This window comes from Rhinopithecus roxellana, chromosome 2, assembly GCF_007565055.1.
Source record: "Rhinopithecus roxellana isolate Shanxi Qingling chromosome 2, ASM756505v1, whole genome shotgun sequence".
NCBI classification, from domain to species: domain Eukaryota; kingdom Metazoa; phylum Chordata; class Mammalia; order Primates; family Cercopithecidae; genus Rhinopithecus; species Rhinopithecus roxellana.
Window position 1 is genome coordinate 22,466,217 of NC_044550.1, and position 14,886 is coordinate 22,481,102.

General features: G+C 37.5%; 1 protein-coding gene across 1 annotated transcript in view; it reads right to left on the reverse strand.

The window, feature by feature from the left end:
* ELOVL6 (ELOVL fatty acid elongase 6) overlaps positions 1-14,886 on the reverse strand; it is a 149,735-nt gene that overhangs the window by 33,875 nt on the left and 100,974 nt on the right. The gene's annotated exons all lie outside the window — the stretch shown is intronic.

A 14,886-nucleotide genomic window follows, 5' to 3' on the forward strand; every position in this document is an offset into this window, starting at 1 on the left:
TTGAGGTGGGTGTTTAGACAGTGTATGGAGAAGCGCAACTTTTTACTGTAGGTTCCTTTTGAGCAGCAAGATTGACAACTAATCATTTACCATTTATCTACAGGCAAACCTTCTATAGATTAAAACAGAAATAAAAGTAGACACCCTCTATTCATATTTTTGTCAACCATAACCTTTAAAAGATGCAATTTATGCCATCCTCAATAGCATCGTATATGTAAAGAAATCCAGTCATTAATTGAGATGTGACTCACACTTGGTGCTGGACCCGGACACGCAGGAACACAAGAGTGACAGGGCTCCTCCTCATTAGGGTCACAGGAGGTAGGTCTTCCAGGAACTTACAGGCAAGTTTGACTTTCTTTTTTTCTTTTTCTTTTCTTTTTTTTTTTTAATGAGACGGAGTCTTACTCTGTCACCAGGTTGGAGTGCAGTGGCACGATCTCAGCTCACTGCAACCTCCGCCTCCCAGGTTCAAGCGATTCTCCTGCCTCAGCCTCCCGAGTAGCTGGGATTACAGGTGTGTACCATCATGCCCAGCTAATTTTTGTATCTTTAGTAGAGATGGGGTTTCACCATGTTGGCCAGGATGGTCTCGATCTCCTGACCTTGTGATCCACTCGCCTTGGCCTCCCAAAGTGCTAGGATTACAGGTGTGAGCCACCACTCCCGGCTGAGAGTTTGACTTTCATACTTTAGAAATTCAGATCCAATTTTATTTGTAATCTTACCTTATGTGTGAATGTGTAGGAAGAAATACAGAAGGTATTATAACGGTATGGTAGAAAGAGGATCAATACAATATTCACAGGTTAGGCAAATGGAGAGAGACAGATATAGCCACCTTAAGAAATACATGAGGCAGAAGATGTTTGTTTGCCTTTACTTTTAATGACTTCAAACTTTAACCTAGTTCTACTCTATCAATTTAAGGATGCATGTCCTTAAGGAGAACAGAAAATTACACCTATCCTAGAGGTGTCAAATAGATTAGAGCACACCCCAGAGTGACTCCTTCACTCCAAGGTTGATGGAAGATGGGTTTGAGGTCTCAGTAAACATGTATAAGGTGGCAAAAATCAGTTTGAGGAGTTAAATTGAAATCTCTAGAGGTAGGCTGTCTGTTCAGGACTGGAAAAGTAATAGAGTTTTAACTATATTCCTTTTAAAGGCAGAAATTAGATTTTCTTCTCTGCTATCCTCTCCTGAGCTCTGCGCCCTTGTCCTGGAAAGTTAGTTTCTTTTTTCTTTTCTTTGCTTTTTGCCTACCTATCTAATCTGCATTAAGCTAGTATAAACTCCAACTTAAAGCCGAACCCCTTCCGAGAAACCACATCCCTGCCCCCTGCATAAGAGAACACTGAATAACTAATGATTCATAATTTCTTCAATTCATAAGCAATTCTATTACACTGCATTGAAAATTTCTGCTCCAGCTCCGGGTTAACACAAATACCTAGAATCAATGAACAATCTCTCCCAGCTACTTTAATCACCCTGCATATCCACTGCTAAGTCAATGGTGCTAATGCACATCTCAGAACAAAAAATACAAAAAGCCACCCCTCTGTCTACCACTGTACCATTTGTAGTCAAATGAAAGGAGTAAAAGAAAATCGTTGCTTTATTAAGTTGTTAGGAAATTGCAATGTGCAAGGAATGAAGTATTATGCCCCAGATCAATCAATCATTGTAATTACATAGACTTGATTCTAAATCTCACGGCCCTGGAAACTGTGAGAATGATCTAGGATAACAATGAATACAGTGAGGGTTGCTTGCACAGTCTCCAGCCAGCATAACAATTTAGTTATAAGTGATAACAAGAAGGGATGAACAATCAGCACCTATTTTCACTTAATAAATTTTTGAAACACATGCTAGGAAATGAGTTTCAAGGAGAGCTAAAAACCAATGAAATTAGTCCATTTACTAGTAGCTCTGGCTAAAAAGAGTTGCCAGTTTCAAGGAAGAAACAAGAGCTCCCTATGCAAAATCAAGTCAGATTTGGGACACCTGTCAATACCCTAGTACCATCAAAAACAGATGACAGTTACTATTTGGAGCTTTGATTAAAACGCAGAGAATAAAAATTGACAGCTTTCAGGAAAGAACTGTCAATGCTTTCAAGGCCGAGGTCATAAGAGGCCTGTAAGAAGTTTCATATGGGAAAAGCATTACATGTAGGAAAATGATTTTCATTGATTTAATAGCAGCAAATAATCATATGGTGGATGACCAATTTCTCTTTAATGAACACTAGTACCACTTCTTCTCTACAGTCCTCCACTCACATCCATACCTTAAGGACATGTGGACTATCAGGGGAAGGAATACTCATCTCTCTCTGTTTCAGTTAATTCTCTGCTCACTAATTAGAATGTCCAGAGAAGAAATGTCTGGTATTTTTCCATGTTATTCTCTTTAATGCTTCCTTCAGCTAATCCATAATTGTGGTTATAGCATTTTATTTATGGATCGTTTGAAGCATTCCAGATTATGCAATTAGGCAATTTCATTAAAAGTTCATTCCTTAGGTCTGAAGAATTGTTTAAGGATTCAATTTTTAGTTGAAATCTTGTAGTACACACACACACACACACACACACACACACACACACATGCACACATCCCAAACCCTGCCAAACAAGAAGGATCTGTGGAGGATCTGTGAGATAACACGAAGTTTATACGAACTGTAATCCCTAAGTCTTAATTCAAAACAATGCTTAACAAATGACTGCAGGTGTTGTTATACTTTCATCTCTTACATCTAAGTATATTACATCCTAAACTACCATGCAATCTTCTAGTTTGCTCATGTTATTTTCAACCAAGTGTCAAAAGAGCTATGGTATTCCAGCTATTTAAATACTATCCCATTTTGGTAAAACGATTTAAAGAATGTTACATGTCAGCTGTTTCAAGTTGTTATAGCACCTGTAATGCAAAGATATTACAGAAGCCATATTTTTGTCCACACTCAAATGTATTAACTGCATTACAGAGAATTAAAATTATGATAAAAGAATTTCAAGTTTAACATTAAATTATTAGAAAGTCAGGCACCAAAATATTAACAGTAAATATCTGAGAGAACTGGGATAAAAAGTCTGTGTGTATGCGATTTTGTGGTTTTCAGTTTTGATGCAGAGAATCCTACCTTTTATAACTAGAAAGGAAAATTACTTAATCAAAAAGTGACCACTGGATAGATTTTCTAATTGTATATAAGCAATTCAAGTCATATAAGGTTATCAAGTCAACTATAGTTCCTGTGAGCATGAGAAGTCACTGTTTGCCTACGCATACATAAACCTGCAGTTCTTTGTCATATTTGCATATATCACTCACTGTTATTTTCTTGGAAATAACTGAAATTCCAGGTAGTTCTTGAAGTCAAGAGAAAAGCTGAAAAATTTTCCTATTTCTGAACCCTTTGAAAATAAATGGAGACAGTTGCTAGTAAGTGTCTTCATTTCCCTTATTTTTTAAAAAAGCACCTACTTAGGCACTAGAGACACAGCAGGAAACCAGAGAGACAAAAATCCCTGCCCTCATGGAACACAGAGTGCAGTGGAACGAGACAGACAGTGAACCACAGAAGTAATACATACAGTGGGCTGGAAGACAACAGGTGTTAAAGGGAAAAATAAGGCAATAACAAGCATGGATGGGAATATTGTGATTTTGGATAGGGAAGCTAGAGAAGGTCTCACCAAGGCCAAATATGAGCAAAATTCTAAAGGAGGTGAGGAATAAGCCATTAGAATATCAGGGTGGGGCTGGGCATGGTGGCTCACGTCTGTAATCCCAGCACTTTGGGAAGCCAAGGCAGGCAGATCACTGAGGTCAGGAGTATAAGACCAGCCTGGCCAACATGGCAAAAGCCCATCTCTACTAAAAATACAAAATTAGCCAGGCGTGGTGGCGCGCATCTGTAGTTCTAGCTACTTGGGAGGCTGAGGCAGGAGAATTGCTTGAACCTAGGAGGTGGAGGCTGCAGTGAGCCAAGATTTCACCACTGCACTCCAGCCTGGGCAACAAAGCTAAACTCTGTCTCAAAAACAAAAAACAAAAAACAAAAAAAAACTGGATGGGCCAGATGTAGTGGCTCATACCTGTAATCCCAACACTTTGGAAGACTGAGGCAGGAGAATCCTTAGGCGCAGTAGTTTCAGACCAGCCTGGACAGCACAGTGAGACTCTGTTTCTATTTTACTTAAAAATATATATATAATATATATATATAACATATATAAATATATAACATGTAATTATACATAATTATATATACATATGTATAATTTAAAAAGAATACCTGGGTGAAGAGTGTTCTGGGCAAGGGAAGAGCAAATACAAGGGCCCTGAGGCAGAGGCCTTGTGACCATGTTTGAGGAACAGCAAGCAGGCAAGAATGGCGAGGAGAGGGAAGAGGGGAGGTCAAAAACCAACAAGGACCAGGCTGTGTAGGGCTTTGTAGGCCATTGCAGGCTCCTGACACTACATAACATCAGTTCCTGATTTCTTGATGCATGTATGCATGTTCACAGGTACAGACTGATAGAATGCAATGAAGACTGGACTAGGGCATGTCTAGGGCAGTTGATGCAGGAAATACAGAGTGAAAAAGTGAAGTGACTGGAAACAATAATCATGTGACTGCAGAACTGGCAGGTGTGAGATTTGTATTCATTAATTCAACAACTTTGTGTGCACTTGGTGTTCCAAGGACAGCAAGACACAATTCTTGCCCCAAGAAATTCATAGTCTACCAAGAAGTACATCAGTTAAGGCAATATATAGTCTGGTTAAATGATGAACTACCAGCAAGTTCAGTGGAGCTGAGATATGGGCTGAAATGATCAGATAGGCCATTATAGAGAAGGAATGTTAAGTCTAAACAATAAGATTTACAGAAAAACAGAGGAAGAATGGAGAAAGAGGAAGTGCAGCATGTTCAAAGACATGAAATTAGGCTTGGACGTGGTGGCTCACACCTGTAATCCCAGCACTTTTGGAGGTTGAGGCAGGCAGATCACCTGAGGTCAGCAGTTTGAGACCAGCCTGGCCAATGTGGCAAAACCCCATCTCTACTAAAAATACAAAAATTAGCCAGGCATGGTGGCACAAGCCTGTAATCCCAGCCACTTGGGAGGCAGAGGCATAAGAATCACTTGAACCTGGGAGAAAGAGGTTGCAGTGAGCCTAGATCGCACCACTGCACTCCAGCCTGGGTGACAGAGTGAAACTGTCTAAAAAGAAAAGGAATGAAATTAGGAACGGGCAAGGTGTGTCAGTTTTGCGGGAAAAGATTCGATATACATGTTGGCTTGGCTAGAAAAGTTTGCATAGGGCAGTGGTCAAGGCAAGATTGTACATTTTTATGGCGAGATTGAGATTTTAAGCAAAAGAGTTTCAGTTAAGGTTTAAACAGGGAAACAATATGCTATGTAGAATATCTTTGGGTAGAGGAAACATCTGAAGGACAGCAACTAGTGGTTGTAAAACTGAAGATGTGAAGTAACAAAGATCATAATTGGAGGGTCCAGGGTAGAAACAGCGGTATAGTCAGCTACCTAAGAGATTCTGACAAGACTTGATACAAGTTGGTGACTGGGTAAAGGAGATTTGCATACATACTTTGAATGACTTCAAGATGTTCATTAGGAAAATTGTAATAAATTTCAATGAAAAGAAATATCAAAAGGAGATCCAGTTTGGATATTTTAAATCTGAGCGATGATGTGTCAAATGTTTGGAGATATTATAGGCAGAGCAAGTTTTAGTCAAGAGGTCAATCCTAAAAATAAGAATTTGTTAGCGGTAAGTTAACAAATAATCAATGGTATTCTTCCTTTTTCTTTTTTATTGAGCCAACTCAATTTCTCAGTGGGTGATAAATAGAATAACTGTTGTATTTATCATCCAAATTGGGACATTCGTAAAGAGTGAAGAAGGAGCTATTAATAATCACACTGAGACAACGTGCATAAAATTAAGACTGTCCAGAGCAGACCAGAATGCATGGACCCCGGTTAAAAGTTCCATCTTACTTTTAAAAGATAGAAAGTTGCCAATTCCTTATTTTTATTATAGCTCGTGGTTTCTCAAAAGGGGTCAAGAATTCAGTTAAGGTCACTTTATTGTGATTTGAGACTAGAAAGACCAAACTCTGGCAAAGGATCCAGTTTAAGACATCTAGAAAACAAAGAGAATGTTAATGAAGTAGCTTATGTCATATAACTCTGCTATTACCTATTCATGATGCTCCTGGCATGGTTAATGAAGCATGGAGGTTTTATGCAAGGGGGTGGGTGGGGATCCAAGCTAGTCTGGGTTGGCATTGGAATTTCTGATATCAGGTCTCAGTTGAAGCAGTATTTTACTTGAGCTGTCTCTGATGTCAGGAGGATAGAAAAAATTCCTGGTGGGCAGGAAGAAGAGTGTATAAAGGGTAACGGGGTTTGTGTATATATATACTATGTGCAGATACAGAAAGAATTTTCTTCATCCTGTAGCTATAATTTGTAGGTAGTTATGTTACTGCATGTATAGGTCATCAGAATAACAAAATTGATATTAATAATAAATAGCTGCAATTTGTTAGGCAGTTATGTGAATGTGTGTATAGATGAACAGAACAACAAAACTGATACTAATAACAAAACTGAACAGGACAATGGAGGGGTATCCTGCAGCTCTCAGATTGAAAAGGATTCAAATACAACTCAAAATGCTTAACATGGCTGGGTGCGGTGGCTCACCCCTGTAATCCCAGAATTTTGGGAGGCTGAGGTGGGCGGATCACGAGGTCAGGAGTTCAAGACCAGCCTGGCCAAGATGGTGAAACCCTGTCTCTACTAAAAATACAAAAACTAGGCAAGCGTGGTGGTGGGTGCCTGTAATCCCAGCTACTCGGGAGGCTGAGGCAGAGAATTGCTTGAACCCGGAGGGCAGAGGTTGCAGTGAGCAGAGATCATGCCACTGTACTCCAGCCTGGGTGACAGAGCGAGTCTCCATCTCAAATAAAATAAAATAAAAATTAAAAGAAAATGCTTAACAAATCCACTATCCCACTATCTTTCAGACTAGACATTGTTATCTCCAGTTGTAAAAATGTTAGCAGGGTGTCCTTCATCAAGGGAAGGAGCCAGCTCTGGCAGTGCTAAGTAAATGTAAGGATTATTTTTCCTATGGGAATGGGCTTTTTAAACTTTACTGTTTATTAAGATTTTTGCCTTGAACATTTGTTGGGCTTTTTAATAATACAGTGTGGGTGCTTCACTTTTCTTTCGGTGCAGAGGGAAACAAAATACATTTTGTTGTCATTTTGTGACCTGACCTTTAAAACAATCAGTGTGCTGGAGATGTTATCTAGGTGTTACGTTATTTCTATTCTCAGTTATTTTATGTCTCAATAAATTATTGTTATTATATTTATTATTATAAAACACAATTGCTCCAGCTATTTAGTTTCAAGAAAAATCTGATTCTGCAAAGAAAACTATTATATACTCTGCCTTCAGAAAAAAGAAAAAAAAAAGGATTTCCTATACATCCATTTATTTTACTTTAAAAAAATAGGAGAAGCTGTAATTTACAAATATGGCATTAGAAGCAAATTGGAGTCAGCAATTGCTCTGGTTCTTTGATAAAATAACACAAAAATAAGAGGCTAAGGAAGGTACCAAGTATTGGTATGTGATATTTTACATTTTCGAGTAAGCGAAAGATAAAAACAAAACAAGTTTTGATAAAACAATAATTAAATGCACAATATCTGACCTACATCGTATCTGTCTACAGGTTAGAAACATTAACCGTGGTAGATTCTTCAAGAGTTGAACACAGGGACAGAAAAGAAAGGTCCTCAAATCATCCTTCCAGCAAAACATACACACTTAACTGAGGGATACTGTCAGAAAAAAGAAGAAAACAAAAGCTATTCTTCATTCTAACTATATACCGATCATTATTGGGTGGGATAGGTAGAGAATGAGGACCAATAAATTACAACATTGTGTTTTGATATAAACTTGCTTTACTTCTTCTGCACCACCAGTACTACCTGAATCTTATAATATGGCTACAATTGTTGCTCTTTCACTTAACAAACCAAATGTCATCAATTGCATTCAACTTTGCTTTTTTATAGCCATTCTTTTTATCAAATAGCTATTTTTCCCTGGTTTGACCTTTTTGTAATAACATGTTGTAACACGTTACTACATGTAATGAAATGTTACAAAAGGAATTGAAGCCCCCTTTGGACTCTCTCTAGCCCTATTTCTCTCCTTCCCTTCCCCTAAACAGAGATACTTAGTATCCTGAGGTTTTCATGCATATTTTAATGCTTTTACGACATATATATTCATAAATGTAGTATTAACGAGTTTTTAAAATTTTCATAAATGGTATTCACTTCCAGGATTATTTTCCAGCTTGCTTTTATATTACTCAGCATTATGCTTTCCAAAGGCATCTTTTGCTTGTTACTTTTGTACTTTTGGTGTTACATTTAAAAATCTGACATTTATAACGTGTTTTTCATAAAATAGGAGCTTTTGTCCTATGACACTTAAAGCTTATAGATCCATTTACTTTATATAAATAATATCACTGCAATCATTGTCATTATTGTTTTTGTGGATTAAAATGGGCTACTTTTGGCAACCATAGGAATAAAAACTAAGACACTTATGAGGGGCTTATGTACAAACTGATTTCATTGTTCTAAAACTTGTCATTTTAATTGTACCATCATTTTATAGGTCAATCATGTCCTCACTCCTTCCATATGGGTTACAAACTGTCAGGTATTTTTCACTTGAACAGCTTCAGTTAGTTTTATTATATACTTGTTGGCTTTAGAAATAAGGTAATTGCCAATAATTCTTCAGATATTAGACACTGAATTCGTCTATAAAATCGGGGGAAACAGAACTTGAATGATTTGGTTAAATACCATTTATCTACGGCTTGCACTGTTAAACAGACTTTTCTGTAAGTTTCCTATGCTATATTTAAGCACTTTGTTCATAAAAATCCCACAAAAGAAAAAAAAGAATAATTTTCTACTAATCTTGAATATATTTCATACTTAAGCCAGAGATAAAATTTAATAACAAAATGAAAATGTAGCCAGGAAATTACAACGAAGTTCAACAGGAAAAATTGCTAGTTAATAGGTGAGATGTCAAACTGTAAAACGTAGAACATCTAGATTTGTGCAAATCATGCATAAAACAATTGAGGCCAGAGTAATCACCAGGAAACAGGAGTAAGCAAAGGTGAAGCAAGTGTGATATTGGCACCTATAAATTTGTAACATCAAGTAATTATCTTTTTATAATATACACTGACTAGACATCCTGCTTTGATCTGTGTTGCATCAAGAACCTCAAAGATGGCTTCTTGGAACTCCTTATGCTGCTGATGAAAAGAAAACACTGCCAGACAGGTTAACTGGTAGAGGCTCTTTGAATCAGAAGCAAACACACCTGGACCCAATCTAGAAGGATGGAAAGCTTTTTCAAATCAATTGTAGTAACCCAGCTGACATGTCATAGCAACACGATTAAATGACTCAGGAGTGTCTAGAAGAACAGGGGATAAGTACCTTGAAGTATCTGATGCTCTGTTGCCATATCAAAGTTTGACAACTTAGCCAAATCTAACTTCTTTGCCACCAGGAGCAATCTCATCTAAAAGTTTTACTGATTCACATAACCAGAATTTTTCTCAGCATTTACCCTAAGGAAATGTTCAAACTTTACCCATGGATAAATGCCACATAAAATTATCTTATCAAATAAAGAAATGCCTGTCCTTGGGTTAGGTGAGATGTAGGTGGAAATTGGTTACTGTGCCATCATCCCGGCCATATTTGCAAAGACTGACACCAGAACCTGGTACTTTGATTCTGAAAAGGGAGCCTGGAGGAATCATGAGGAGAGATTGTCAGGGGAACCCAGAGAAATGTTCCTCAATTAAATGATCGATTGTAGGCCTAAGGAAAACTCAGCTGGCCATATTTGATCTACTCTATCAAAACTTATGATAGGTTTCAATAAATTACACTGAATACCACCTGAATGAAGACTTCTGTCTCCATGAAGACTGCTTCAGTCAACCCCTAAAAATAAAGAGAAAAACTGCAGGCAATTCTTGCAAACAATACTAAAACCCCATCACTTTTTGAAATAGACTGGTTTGAAGAGGTTTCTTTTGTTTGTCTTTTTAAGTATGCAGCAGATATGATTTAATTCCCACAATGGTGTCTCAGTTCATGAGTAAACAGTGTATGGCATCTGGAAATTAAGCATAACTGGGTCCCTGGCTGCTGTTAAGAGCTAACAGGCAACCTTGAGGACTTGAGGGAAAAGAAATTATTCCTAAGCAGTAAAATACACAAAAATTCCTCTTTTCAGTGATTTTCCAAAAGAAAAATTTACTTCTTCTGAAATGTTTGGTTCTTTCTCTTTCCTTCATTTTCCAAATTGATGGCATCTTATGCTACAGTGGCAAAGGACGGGGAGATGGAGTGGGTGATAGGCCCTTGGGCCATCACCTCATTGCAGACCATCTCATAGAAGAACTATCTCTGTCTCCTGAGCAAGGAATGTCTATACTTTTGTCATTAGACAATATTTGAAAATGCAAGAATTATAGTGTAAGAGCCACTCAAAACTTTCTACAAAAATATACCATTTATAAAAATGAAATTTTCATTTATGATCAAAATAAGAAATTTCTTAACACATTAAAACAACTGTCTGTGAAAAGCAGTTTTTTTTGTTTCTTTTTGAGACAGTCTTGCTCTGTTGCCCAAGCTGGAGTGCAGTGGCACAATCTGGCTCACTGCAACCTCCACCTCCAGGTGATTCAAATGATTCTCCTGCCTCAGCTTCCCGAGTAGCTGGGATTACAGGTGCGTGCCACCACGCCTGGCTAATTTTTGTATTTTTAGTAGAGACGGGGTTTCACCATGTTGGCCAGGCTAGTCTCAGACTCCTGACCTCAGGTGATCTGCCCGCCTTGGCCTCCCAAAGTGCTAGGATTACAGGTGTGAGCCACCATGCCTGGCCAGAAGAGCATATTTTTGATGAATGTTTTATATCAACTTTATGAAATATTTGGATTTCAAAAAAACAACTACTCGAAATTCTACAGAATTGTGTAGGGGATTAGATATGAATGTGTGTATGTATATTTTAGGAAATGTGTTAAATGCAGAAAAACACAAAGAATAATAAATGGCCAATATGCAAAATTAAGCGTTGTCCACATTATTATACTTGCTTCATTTGTTCTGAATAACACATCACAAAAAAATAAATCTTTTTAACTTCTAAATTGCCAGTCCACTACAATCAGCCTCTACAAATGCTGAAATTTTTTATTTATCCATTTATTCATTCATTTATTTTTTGAGACAGGGTCGCTCTGCTACCCAGGTTTGAGTTCAGTGGTGCTATAATGGCTCAATGCAGCCTCAGCCTCCCCAGGCTCAGGTGACCCTCCCACCTCAGCCTCCCAGGTAGCTGGGACCACAGGTGCACGACACCATGCTTGGCTAATTTTTGTACTTTTTGTAGAGATGGGGTTTTGCCATGTTGCCCAGGCTGGTCTTATTTTCTAATAAATCATAGGAATTTAATAAATAAGATGTCGTATCGGCTTTCCCCCCCCCAAAAAAAGTAAAAAAATTGAGTTTATTTTCTTCTAGTATCTCTATATTTTTATATTAAAAATATCATTCTGTAGTCAGACTTTTTATTTCCATGCAGTGTTGACTAGCATTCTTTAAGCATAGAGAAATCTCAATATGTTCTTTCAAACACAGAAGCATAGAATTCCCTTATCAGTGTTTCCCAAATTCTGGCTTAAAAATATTAAGATCCATTGTTTAAAACCTTAGACTACAGATACTTGGATTTTTCTATATAGTTCTGGATTTTTAAATTTTATACAAAACGTGGCTCTGAAGAAAATAACAGAATCCGTTAAATGAAAGAGAACACAATAAGTTGTCAGTCTAAAAAGGATAAAGTATCACTACTGACTTCTGCATATGCATTGCAGGATAAAGTAAATGTGGAGTTACTGGCCAACATTGGGCACTTGGATTTTTGGCCCGAGAGGAAGGAGAAATAAAAGTTAAGTCATAAGAATGGTAAAGATTGTTTGGGACCAGCTTGGGCAACATAGTGAAACTCCATCTCTACCAAAAAAATATAAAAACTAGCCGGCTGTGGTGGTACATGCCTGTAGTCCCAGCTACATGGGAGGCTAAGGTAGGAGGATCACCTGAGGCTGGAGAGGTTGAGGCTGTAGGGAGCCGTGATTGTGCCACTGCATTTCAGCCTGGGTGACAGAGTGAGATCTTGTCTCCATTAAAAAAAAAAAAAAAAAGATAATAGATTATATATGTATATTCTACCTCAATAAGTAAATTTCCACTTCTGGCTTCTTTAAAGACTTAAATAAAAGAACTTACTTAGCACCAACAACCACCTTGAGTACCCAGATAGTGGTTTCTAAATATTTTCTCCTCTCTACCAGGAATTAGGGCTCTGATATGGTTTGGCTGGGTCCCCACCAAAATCTCAACTTGAATTGTATCTCCCAGAATTCCCACGTAAATTGTGGGAGGGACCGAGCCGGGGGCGGGAGCCCGTTGGGGGGTGGGGGGGTGGTAATTGAATCATAGGGGCCGGTCTTTCCTATGCTATTCTCGTGATAGTGACTAAGTCTCTCGAGATCTGACGGGTTTATAAGGGGTTTCCACTTTTGCTTCCTCATTTTCTCTTTCCTCTTCCACGTAAGAAGTGCATTATGCCTCCCGCCATGATTGTGAGGGCTCCCCAGTCATGTGGAACTGTAAGTCCAATTAAACCTCTCTTTCTTCCCAATTTCGGGTATGTCTTTTATCAGCAGCATGAAAACGATCTAATACAGGCTCTTTGGAGAAATGGCTGATTCCAGTTCTGGACAAGAAATATACAACAAGCCTGGCCCAGAATACCTTGTAATTAAAGAAAAAAATCAAACTATCACCATCAAATGGAATAGCAGTGGACTTAAAACACATCAAAATCATGTATCAAAATCACTGGCATATAAAAAAGTACACATCCATAAGTTTATAATGATTTCTTAAGAAAACAAATCTTATTTACATGCTAGCTAACTTAAAAAAAAACCTGAGGAATACAGACAAAGAATCAAGCATTTATCCTAATCTTTGCTATAATAACTGTATATACTTCAAGATAACCAAATAGTTGATAAAGGCAAGTTGTTTCTTATAGAAAACCTCTTCAAATGTTAAACCTGAATGTAATAAAACTTCTAGATCTAACTACAACTTGTAAGAAATAGAAGGTACAGAAAAATGGAATCAAGCAAAATCCAGGCCAGAGGAAACTCTATGGGGTAAACTATCTGGTTTCTTCAAAGGATGAATCATAAGGAAAAAGAGAGGAAATCTATAAGTCAAAAGATATCAGTTAATGGAAATGTAAAGATCTCATTTTGATCCAGGTTCTTAAAAATAAACTGTAAGACAGGAATAATTTATGAGACAACTAAAGAAATTTGAAATGTAATGAGAACAAATTATTTAGGTGAGATCATAATACTGTGTTTGTTTTTAAAGAGTACTTAACCTTTAGCCATGGTATGATTTCAATGAGAATTATTTCAGCCTCTATTATTAAAAGTTCCAAATAATTTGGGGATGAGAAACAAGGTGAGCAAGATTAAATGAAGTAAAATCAGCCAAGTGTTGACAGTTGTTTAACCAAGGTAAGGGGTGCAGGGGAATCATTGTACTTTTTTTCTCTGCTTACAAGTGTTAAAATTTAAAATAAGAAAAGATAAAGGTTCAGAGAATATTGAAAAATCGGTAAAATGGTGAAAGGCTTCATTAGGATAGAGATAAATTCCCCACAAATATCAAAATACTTTAGGTGAGGCATATCTGTCAAACTTAAATGTTAATAAAAATGAAAAGACTTCTTTATATTATAGAGAATCATGACCTGATACAGATTTAACTGGAAGGAGATTTTAGTGACAGATCCAAATCATGAGTACTTCAAACTTAGGGCCTTACAAATTGCACTGAAATAAAAAGTATATTCAGCAGTGGTGAGCAGGTGCGTGTTTTAGATGGAGGGATCCAACATTATGGAAAGGCACAAATCATGAGTTTAATGGAAATACTCTTCCTGCTCAGTCATTTTTAATAAGCTTTAAGTGACTAATGAAGCTTTAATGATAACATCCAGTTCTGTTTAGAAGTGGAACAGTTAATATATAATATGAAAAAATACAAATGAGTATTATATAAATATGAAAATGAATAGTTTTGTGTTTCATAGTATATGTACATTTACTCCCCTCCTGTTCCTCCCCAAGCCTAGTTATAAACTTGCTGGTTTTGACAAGCAAAACACAAATAGAACAGGTGCCTTTGTTAGCACTCTAGGTAAATCCTGGCACTTGCTTGGACACCAGCTGGGTGCTAATTAGTCTTGTGATTGCCTAGATCACAAAATAATACAAGACTGGAAATGCTCCTGAAAGCTTCTGGAGGAATGAGTCTGCACACCGGCTGACAAATGCCCTGGAGAGAACAGGCCTTGTCCTGACAGCCTCTGTGTTGAGTTCTTTCACATTTATGAAGCTAGAGCTGGCTACACAAGCACATGCCTGTAAGTCAGTTCAGGGAATGTGGGTGGACGGTGCTTTTGAAGATGCAGAGCAAAAGCATTCTCTGGTATATCAGTACTGACACAGATGTCCAGTGTCTGGTCTACGTCTAAGTGTCATCTTTTGATTAAGTGTTAGCAATAGCACACCCAGGGTATTTGAACC